Genomic DNA, 10,356 nt, shown 5'->3' with positions numbered 1-10,356 from the left:
AAGTTGTTCAACATGGAATTGCACTCAAAACTAGCTTTCTGCAAAATTTACATATATCATGCATTGATGTATCTTGAGGCAAAACATGGGTTGCTTGTGAGTACATTGAAAGTACTCATTGGCTTGCCACTGGTTATTTTATTGGCCAGGCATGAAAGACAAGATACATTGAAGAGTTCTTTGGTGACGATCGTGCGAGCTAGGACGCTTCCCAGTCAGAATGCCTGTAGGGTTAAGTTATATGGCATGGGTCCAAGTTATCGATGAAGAATTCCGCTGCGAAGTTATACTCAAGACTTGACCATAATGGTCATAATTTATGTAAGACGGTATGTATGGATGTAAGACTCTTGTTATTCAGCTACTGTGTGTTCAGTGAGCATTGATCTCTGGGATCACTGTACACGTGCATTCGGTGATCACGACTTATGAGTCGGTGTCCCCACAGGGCGTGTCTCAAGAAGGAAAGAAAAATCTACATAGATACAAGGAGCGGGAGAGAGACATGTATGCAATAGTGGAAGCACGAGTATGCGGGTGTATAAACCTATCTAGAGGCTTGTCAATAAATTCTTGTGAGAGAAATACGAGTCAGGGGCGCAAAAGCGAGAGTTTTGTGTGTGAGAGAGAGAGGCGGTAGACGGGAAGGGGAGTGGATGCAGGAGTTGTGTGTGTGTGTGAGAGAGAGAGAGAGGGGGGGAGTTTGTCTGATTGGTAAACAAATGAATAATGTCCGTCTGGGATGGAGACGAAAAGGAGACCGCAACAAATGTTGTGTCTACAGGAGAGAGAGAGTAATTTTAGTGGTATGATTCATATGTAGAGACATATAGGGTGTGTGAGAGAATCCCATAGAGAGAAAGACAAAGTGAAAGACGAGTGGAGATTGTGTGTGTGGCGGTAAAAAAGAAATCTTAGGTACCTAGTGATACAAGAGAATGGTAGAGACATGAGACATAATGAAAACCATGTAATGTATAATGATAGGGAGAGTGTGACACTTCTCAAGGGAGATGTCGAGAGACCATGTTTGTGAGGATAGGAGAAACATGAAGTGAGTGTGCGGGTGAGCTGGAGAAAAGAGAGAGATAGGTATATGAAGGAGCATGCATGCGAGAGAGATGGGCGTGAAAGGAGTGAACATAAAAGGGATTCAAATATTTGAATTCGAGATGATGATACATGTAATCCATACTCGAACCAAAATTGATCTGTCAAAGATGCATACTCATATGAATTCACACGCATCTATGTTATTTAATATGTAGATATTACCGATCCATACATTTTAGTAGAACATAATTTGGTTTAATTTTTTGAATTCAACCATATGATTTTGAGATCATTGTATTTGTAAATCATATTATACATATAAAGAAGCAGAATTCTTTGTTGTGCTTTTGAAAGTATATATAAAAAATGAAGTATATAGAATTTTATTCCAATCGAAAATGGATCCCACCCGAAAAAATAGAATACAAACGGGATTCGAATTGACTTGGCACGATAAACGTGCACTCTGCACAATTTGAATGAAGCGGGGAAAGTTGCAGTAACTGCCCGAAACCAAAATCTGTGAGATGGAAATTACTACTACCTATCCCTGCCATGCAAAGCCTATCTGCTCGATTTCTGTAGGTTTCGATAGGTGTAGGTTTGTAATTTCACTCAAACATGACATAACCGCCTCTCACCCGAATTCATACACGATGGGCGCCAAAACACAGTGTGTCCTCGGCCGAAATCGACTCCCTCCCCGATTCATACACGGTGGGCACCAAAAACAAACTGTCACCAGCAAATATTCGGTGTATGCGAGATTACCGTCCTATCCCCAGCCGACTAATATTGTTGTGTTATAGGAAATTTGAAACAGGGGAAAAGTTTGTAAATTTCCTCGCATTTAAGACAAGCGCGCCCTGAATACATGGTTCCCCCCTTCCTCTCCACCTCAATTTCCCCATTTGTACTCCGTGGGCGCCAAAACACCCTCTCCACCCAGCCTCCTCCGTCCGCCACCCCATCAACCGCCGTCCTCCTCCACCATGCCAGAGCTGATACCCCGACGCCGCCGTCCATTACAAGAGATCGACCTCTCTCATCCACGGCTTCAGACCGGGATCCTTGCATCACGTCCTTTCGCTTCATCCCCGCCGTCGTCCACCTTGTCGGCACCACTCCTACGACCGTCTTGTCCACTATGCCCCGCCGCCAACGTCTACCCTCCTAGATTTGCTTCCACGCTGCTGACAGCCATCGCTATCGTACCACTGTCAAATTCTCAGCAGATGCATACATGGCACCGCACCAGAGGCGGTACACTTTCGTATCTGCTCAACTTATTTAACGCACCAAGAAAATAGATCGCCACTACTTTACTCTGATTTCTTGTCCATCACTTACTTGCTAGTTGAAAGCAAACATTGGTTGTGAACTTGCCTTTGTCCGGTTTGCACCTTCAGATCCGCCATGGCATGCTCAACACTATACTCCCAATGCTTATGTTTTCCCCCTTTATATTCCACACTAGTTAAATCACAGTAGACTAACTTTCAAAACTGGGTCGGTCAATTTTTGAGAGCTCGCCAGAGTTCACCGATGCGAATGAAGAGGCTCGGGTGGGATGGTGGTTGTGGGGGGGCGGTGGTGGGGCCTTGCCGAACGAAGAAAACTCGACGCGGGTGGAGGCAGGGGTGGGGGTGGCGGAGGAAAACAGACGGTGGGGGCCGGTGGTCCGGCCGGCGGCCCGTGCGGTGTTCTGTATGGGAAGAATCAGAGACAAGGAAGAAGAAGGGTTAGGAGACGTAGGATCTTCATCCAACCTCCTGAAATGGTTGACTGAGCCAAATGGCAAAAGGCACGCGACTTGCATGCAGACGTGCCTTTATATTCAGTACGATCATCGTACCTGCTAAGCACTGCTCCTGAATCCATCAAGCTAAACAACGTGCCACTCATAATTCCAAACTTGCTGCTCAAGTACGAATCTGATATGATGCTGATATTACTAAAACAGATAACATTTAATTGGTTAGCTGATGTTCCTAATTTACTTTCGAAAAATCAGGTGCACCACATATAGAGAGACAGTAGGGAGTTGCTTTCTTAATGCGCTCTGGTTCATCATGTGTGGGCACTGCGCAACGAACATTTTATTATCCAAAATCCGCTTGCTCTTCTTTAGCATATTCCTCTTCCGTTATTCTTTAATAAGTACTCTCTCCGTCCCTAAATACAAGTCTTTGTATAGATTCCACCATGGACTACATATGGAGCAAAATTAGTGAATCTACACTCTAAAATGTATCTGGAAACATCTGTATGTGATCCATAGTGGAAATCTCTACCAAGACTTATATTTTGGAACGGAGGGAGTATGATAGTAGTAAAGTATGTTCCTTTTAGTGAAGATGAGCAGGGACATTTGCAGTGTAGAGGTCTATACGGTCGGTTGTGATGGACACTTTGAACTCTTTGGGCCTCTTTGATTCGTAGGATTTTGTAAACATGAGAATAGGATTGTAGTGGCCTGCCCACTTGAATCCTATATGAATAGCAAGGAAGTGCAGGGAGCTCTGTCGCCTTTGAGAGTTACACTGATATTAACAGTACCTCACCTTCAGTTGAAGAGAGCTGGTATCCGAAGCCTTTCTAGTCGTACTAGCAATACTAGCACATACATTCCAGCAAGTTCCACTTTGCTGATTTTACTCTGATGCTTACGATTTTCCCGTTATATCTACACTATGATCTATGTAGCTACTTTGTGTCGCACTAGCTGTGGTCCACTCTTGAACCTAAACACCGCAATGACTTACAAAATTGGCACCAAGGCATTGAGTGCCTTTCTGGATGCAATGAAGCTCATACGCTCCCCAGCTGTTGAATCTTGTTCAGAATATGATCCTAATGACTATTCTAACCTCGAGGAGTCAAAAGCAGATGGCCTGTCATGTTCACCCATCAAGATGCCTGTTCTAATTTGGCAATGTTTTATTGATTGCGCATATATTGCATATGTTGTCTTGCATTTCTTCTACTTTGTTGCACCGCCATCTGCTTAGTTTACTCATCATATATGTCGAGATGCCATGCCCATCCATTATCAATACATATTCCATCTGTCATCATACCATGTTTTTCCACTGAAATGTTGTTCTTGTGCATCAAACATCAAAAAGGAAGAGGGTGATTGCCGAACCTGAAGGAGCACCAACAAAGTCCATGAAAACAATGGTGGTGCCGGAGAAATCAGACAGCACCCCACTTATATTGGTTGTACAACCAGTGACACAAAATGTAGGACCGACTCCAGCAGACTGTAACCATACTTCATTGGCCACACCACTAGCCCCACCACACAGGACCTGCACTCCAGCAAAAGGTATACCGATTTCAGTTGCCATAGCACCAGCCGTACCACAGAAAAATCCCACTCCAACAAAATGTACAGCAAATCCACCGGCCAAAGACCTATTCCAACTGCAGAAACGACCAATTCCTACAGATTGGAACCCCATTCCAGTTATTCCCAGTTTAAAAGACAATGCTTTCAATGTTGTTAGGGTCTACGTGCATATATTCCCATCATGGAAGATTATAGTGAAGACAAACACCATTTTATCATCTTCTTGTCCAACTTACGTGTAAGTGCTATTATTCATGGTTATTATTTTCCTATTTTCTGCTTATTGAACACATCAATGATTTACATTACATTGTTGGAAGTGGGCGAGGATCAATCTGGATAGTCATGACGAGAAAAGCTTGCTTGTGCTATTCAAGGAAGCATTGCAGCACTATCGGTGTTGCATGAGGAAATAAAAAATTTCATGGCAAGTCTATAAACGAATTTCTAGTGAAGTCTCCTGTGCTAAATTTAGAAGACATTGAATGGAAAAACCTTGTTATGCACTGGCCTCGTTCCTAGGATTACTGTCTATGAAATCGCATGACAATTTGAACTTCTACTTTTCCGCATGTGCCTTACGGATCTATTTTGCAGGAAATCTGCTCGAAGAAGAATTCCGGTTTGAAAAGGACGACAGGATATAGCAAATATGTTGCCCGCTGCTTTGCTCTTGTTAGTAATTGTTGTCCTGTATCACTGTACTTGCATACATACCTGGTTCATTATGTGACAGCAGTATGCATGATAGCTTGCTTATCAATTGCTCGCTTCAAATTATCTGATCTATATAAATGGTTACATTAGTGTAGAATATATCCAATGCCAATGAATTTTTTTAGCTCTGCATTGTTCTTGTAAGTACTTGCTGTCCTTTATCAGTGTACTTATATTGAAAGGTAGTTGTTCATGTACCATCACTCTGTAGCTTATTTTCCTTTTCCCTCCATTTTCTACACATCAAATCTATATTTACTCTTACCGTAAGGTTGGATAACACCGATGGTACTGAAGAAGTTTAGCTGTGCATTGCTCTTGGCTGTACCTTTTGCCTGTATTGCTGTACTTACATTTATAGCTACTTGGTTATGTAGCAGCACTCTTCATCTTATCTTAAATATTATCCATTTTTTCTTATATTATCACATATTTATTTACTGTTAACAAAATGTAGAACAAAGGCAATGCTTATGAAGAAGATTCTGTGGTCAACTTCTTGAATCCCCCCCATCAGCATGGACAAGGGCTTTATAGAGCCTGTCTTCACCAATAATGTAAGTTTGTCCTTCTTAAGCCTTCAAACATTGTTGTGTATATTTGGTTAGGCATGACTGCAACAACTATTTATTTTTGGTGTTTGAATCAAATTGCATGTTTAAAGTTTATTATGTAGTTCATAAACAAAAGTTTGTCCTTCTCAATTTAAGTTTTCAGTTGTACAACCAAGTTCCTTCTTCATACCATGTAAATTAAACTATACAGAGCAAGTGATCTTCTTTTGCACTACTTGTATGCTTCTGTTCTTGATCCGTAATCCAGTGGTGTGGTGAACCTACCGACTACAGCACAGTGTCATATTATGCAATGTCTTAACTATGAACAATATCATATCATTCTACTATTATTTAAACCGTCTCTTTATTTGCCAATCTGAAATGGGATAAATTGACAGCACACTAACCATTGATACTTGTGAGTTCTTGATGTGTAATCGAGTGGTGTCGTGAAGCTACTAACTCCTTCACAATGTCATTTCCTGCCATGTCTTGACCTGAACAATACCATATTGTGTTAATGCAATTTTAAACTGTGTCACTTTATTCGTCAGTAAGAAATGTGATGAATTGTCAGCACTGATACTTTTATGTGCAAAACCTGTCATATGTCTGCTTGTTTATCTTTCAGAGTGAGGAGGATATACGTGTTAAACAAGCGCAGTCTCATCAGCTCGCTCAGCTGCTTGCGCTGCAGGACCCCAACAGGGCGAACCTTTCCTGAACTCTATTGAAGTGTTGTCAGTTTTGTATATTATTTTGTCGGTGTGTTTAGTTGCACTGGTGGCGATCTTTGATGCCCAGTGTATGTAATCTATTGTCTGCTTGTGCTTTATTATCATAGTGGCGAACTTTGATGCCCAGTGGATGTAATATGCCGTAATTTCTTTATTGTATAGTCTAAGTTTTTTCTTATTCACGATGCTGCAGTTATTTTACTGTATATATATCATGTCTTCGCAGTAAACCGGGCAAACCGTAAAATTACGGTACATAATCGGGCCATCATGCAATCGCGATGTATGATCCGCATCATGGGCCATGTCATCTTGGTCCATTAAAAGGCCTAAATGTAAACTGGCCCACTAGTAGATTTGGGCCTTTAATAGGCCGAGTAAACCATGGGCCCTCTTTTCGCAAGAAAACTCAATGGGCTTTCAGGAGGCTGAGAAGTAGGTTAGGCCTGAAACGTGCGGAACAGCTCATGGGATGGCAGCAGCCCAAAATGGACCCCCGACCCATCATTGTGCCCATCAAATCATGGGCTTTTAACTGGCCAAAATTGTCTCGGTCCTTGTTTGGCCCAATCAGATTATCGGCTGCGAGGAGGCTGGATGCAAATCGGGCCGTAGTTAGGCCCAACTATATGATAGGCTTTTATCAGGCCGAAATTAATATAGGGCCGAAATGTTAAACGGGCCCTTAACAGGCCGAAACTAATATCAGGCCGAATTACTAAATGGGCCTTTAGCAAGTGGGCCCAAAAGCATAGCGTCCAGTTGACGGGCCGAATTTTATATGCGCCATAATTTAGCCCAAAGCCTCTTAAAGGGCCGGACCTGATCTGGGCCGTAATTTGGCCCAGAACGTGGTAGGATTTTAACGGGCCGGATCTCATATGGGCCATTATTAGGCCCAGAACGTGGCAGGCCATTAATGGACCGGATCAAATATGGGCCGACATTTGGCTCAAAACATGGCAGCTAGTTAATGGGTCGGCCTACTAGGGTCCTCAAAATCTTGTGGGCCTACAGCTGGGCCGGCCCATTAATGTCGGCGAACTCTCGTGGGCCTTTAGCTGGGCCGACCCATTTTGGTCCACAAAAATCTTGTGGGCTTTCACTTGGGCCGACCCATTATGGCCCGCAAAAATCTTGTGGGCCTTTACCTGGGCCGACCCATTATGTCCCACAAAATCTGGTGGGCCTTTAGCTGGGCCAGCCCATTATGGTCCGCAAAATCTCGTGGGCCTTTAGCTGGGCCGGCCCAATATGGTCCGCAAAATCTTGCGGGCACTAGTAGAAAAAGGGGCTATGGTCCAGGCCGCCTCAGCCCATTAGTCCCGGTTCAGTCTAGAACCGGGACCAATGTGGGCATTGGTCCCGGTTCATGAGCCCAGGGGGCCGGCCGGGCCACGTGGGCCATTGGTCCCGGTTCATCTGGACCTTTTGGTCCCGGTTGGTGGGATGAACCGGGACCAAAGGGCCTCCCTCCTGGCCCACCACCATTGGTCCCGGTTCGTGGCATGAACCGGGACCAAAGGCTCCCCTTTAGTCCCGGTTCATGCCACGAACCGGGACCAATTAATTGCCTATATATACCCCTCGCCCGCGAGCAGAGCACAGTGCTCTGTTTTTTCTGGCCGAGGGGGAGAGGGCTTTGTGGTGCTCTAGCTCACCTCCTATGCACATGAGGTGTTCGATGGAATGCCCGAGCCACACTACTTAAGCTTTCTCCTCTCGAAGCTCGACCTCCAAGCTCCATTTTCCTCGAGATTTGTCTAGATTTAGCGGTCCGTCACGCCCCATCCCCGTCTTCACCGCCGTCGATCACCCGCGCCGATCTCATCACCAACACCACCGTGGTGAGCCTTTTGTTCTTATCTTCTTTCTTAAAGGAAAAATATTCTTACTTGTATGTTTAGATAGATACTTGTATCATTTTCTTACATTTTTATTGCATCTTATATAGTGCGATGGTTTTGGTATCCGCCCCCGTCGGCCCTCGTCCTGTCTATGATTCGGATTTGGTATGTATATTATCTTTATAACTATTGGTTCATTTATTGTTTATGAAAATTATGCCGACCAACGTGACATAGATTTTATTTATCTAGGATGTATGTGAATCGGAAATGCCAACCGACCTTGTCGAGAGGTTAAATTTAGTTGAAGAAGAAAACAATTTGTTGAAGGAAAAAATAAAAAAATTGAGGAGGAGAAGATGATATTAGAGTTGCATGTTGCGGATGTCGTCGATGATCACAAGATCAAGATGGATGCAATGCGCTTGAAGATTAGAAAGATTAGAAAATATGCCATTCATACCGAGGCTTGGTATCATTATGCCGCTGGATCAATTGTTACCTTGGTCGCAATTATGATCGCATTTTTTTCGCATTGAAATGTTTTACATAGTTTCAATGAATGGTTTAATTAATTAGATGCTCTGGAGAGCTATATGTTATTAGATGAGAACTATGTATGCACTTTGGTTTTAATGTGATGATGAACTTCTATTAATTTGGACACTTAATTATATATAATGCACGCAGATGAACCGGCAATGGATGTACGGTGACAGACACACCCGCGAGTACATTAAGGGCGTGCATGAGTTTCTCGATGCGGCTGAGGCAAACAAGCATAATGGTTTTATGTGTTGTCCATGCACTGAATGTGGGAATACGAGGTCTTACTCTAACCGGAAAATCCTTCACTCCCACCTGCTTTACAAGGGTTTCATGCCACACTATAATGTTTGGACGAGGCACGGAGAAATAGGGGTTATGATGGAAGACGGCGAAGAAGAAGAGTACGATGACAACTATGTGCCCCCTGAATACGGTGATGCTGCAACGGGGGGAGCTGGTGAAGATCAAGAGGAACCAGACGATGTGCCCAATGATGCTGCCACGGGTGAAGCTGCTGAAGATCAAGAGGAACCAGACGATGTGCCCGATGATGATGATCTCCGCCGGGTCATTGTCGATGCAAGGACGCAATGCATTAGTCAAAAGGAGAAGCTGAAGTTCGATCGCATGTTAGAGGATCACAAAAAAGGGTTATACCCCAATTGCCAAGATGGCAACACAAAGCTCGGTACCGTACTGGAATTGCTGCAGTGGAAGGCAGAGAATGCTGTGGCTGACAAAGGATTTGAGAAGCTACTGAAAATATTGAAGAAGAAGCTTCCAAAGGATAACGAATTGCCCGACAGTACATACGCATCAAAGAAGGTCGTATGCCCTCTAGGATTGGATGTGGAGAAGATACATGCATGCCCTAATGACTGCATCCTCTACCGCGGTGCATACAAGGATCTGAACGCATGCCCGGTATGCGGTGCGTTCCGGTATAAGATCAGACGAGATGACCCCGGTGATGTTGACGGCGAGCCCCTCAGGAAGAGGGTTCCTGCGAAGGTGATGTGGTATGATCCTATAATACCACGGTTGAAACGTCTGTTCAGAAACGAAGAGCATGCCAAGTTGATGCGATGGCACAGTGAGAACCGAAAGAAAGATGGGAAGTTGAGAGCACCCGCTGACGGGTCGCAGTGGAGAAAAATCGAGAGAAAGTACTGGGATGAGTTTGCAAAGGACCCAAGGAATTTATGGTTTGCTTTAAGCGCGGATGGCATTAATCCTTTCGGGGAGCAGAGCAGCAATCACAGCACCTGGCCCGTGACTCTATGTATGTATAACCTTCCTCCTTGGATGTGCATGAAGCGGAAGTTCATTATGATGCCAGTTCTCATCCAAGGCCCTAAGCAACCCGGCAACGAAATTGATGTGTACCTAAGGCCATTAGTTGAAGAACTTTTACAGCTGTGGAATGGAAACGGTGTACGTACGTGGGATGAGCACAGACAGGAGGAATTTAACCTTAAGGCGTTGCTGTTCGTGACCATCAACGATTGGCCCGCTCTCAGTAACCTTTCAGGACAGACAAA

Source organism: Triticum urartu, chromosome 3A, assembly GCF_056163025.1.
Source record: "Triticum urartu cultivar PI428250 chromosome 3A, HENAU_Tu73, whole genome shotgun sequence".
Taxonomy (NCBI): domain Eukaryota; kingdom Viridiplantae; phylum Streptophyta; class Magnoliopsida; order Poales; family Poaceae; genus Triticum; species Triticum urartu.
The sequence above is the reverse complement of the archived record's forward strand: the minus strand, read 5'-3'. Positions refer to the sequence as shown.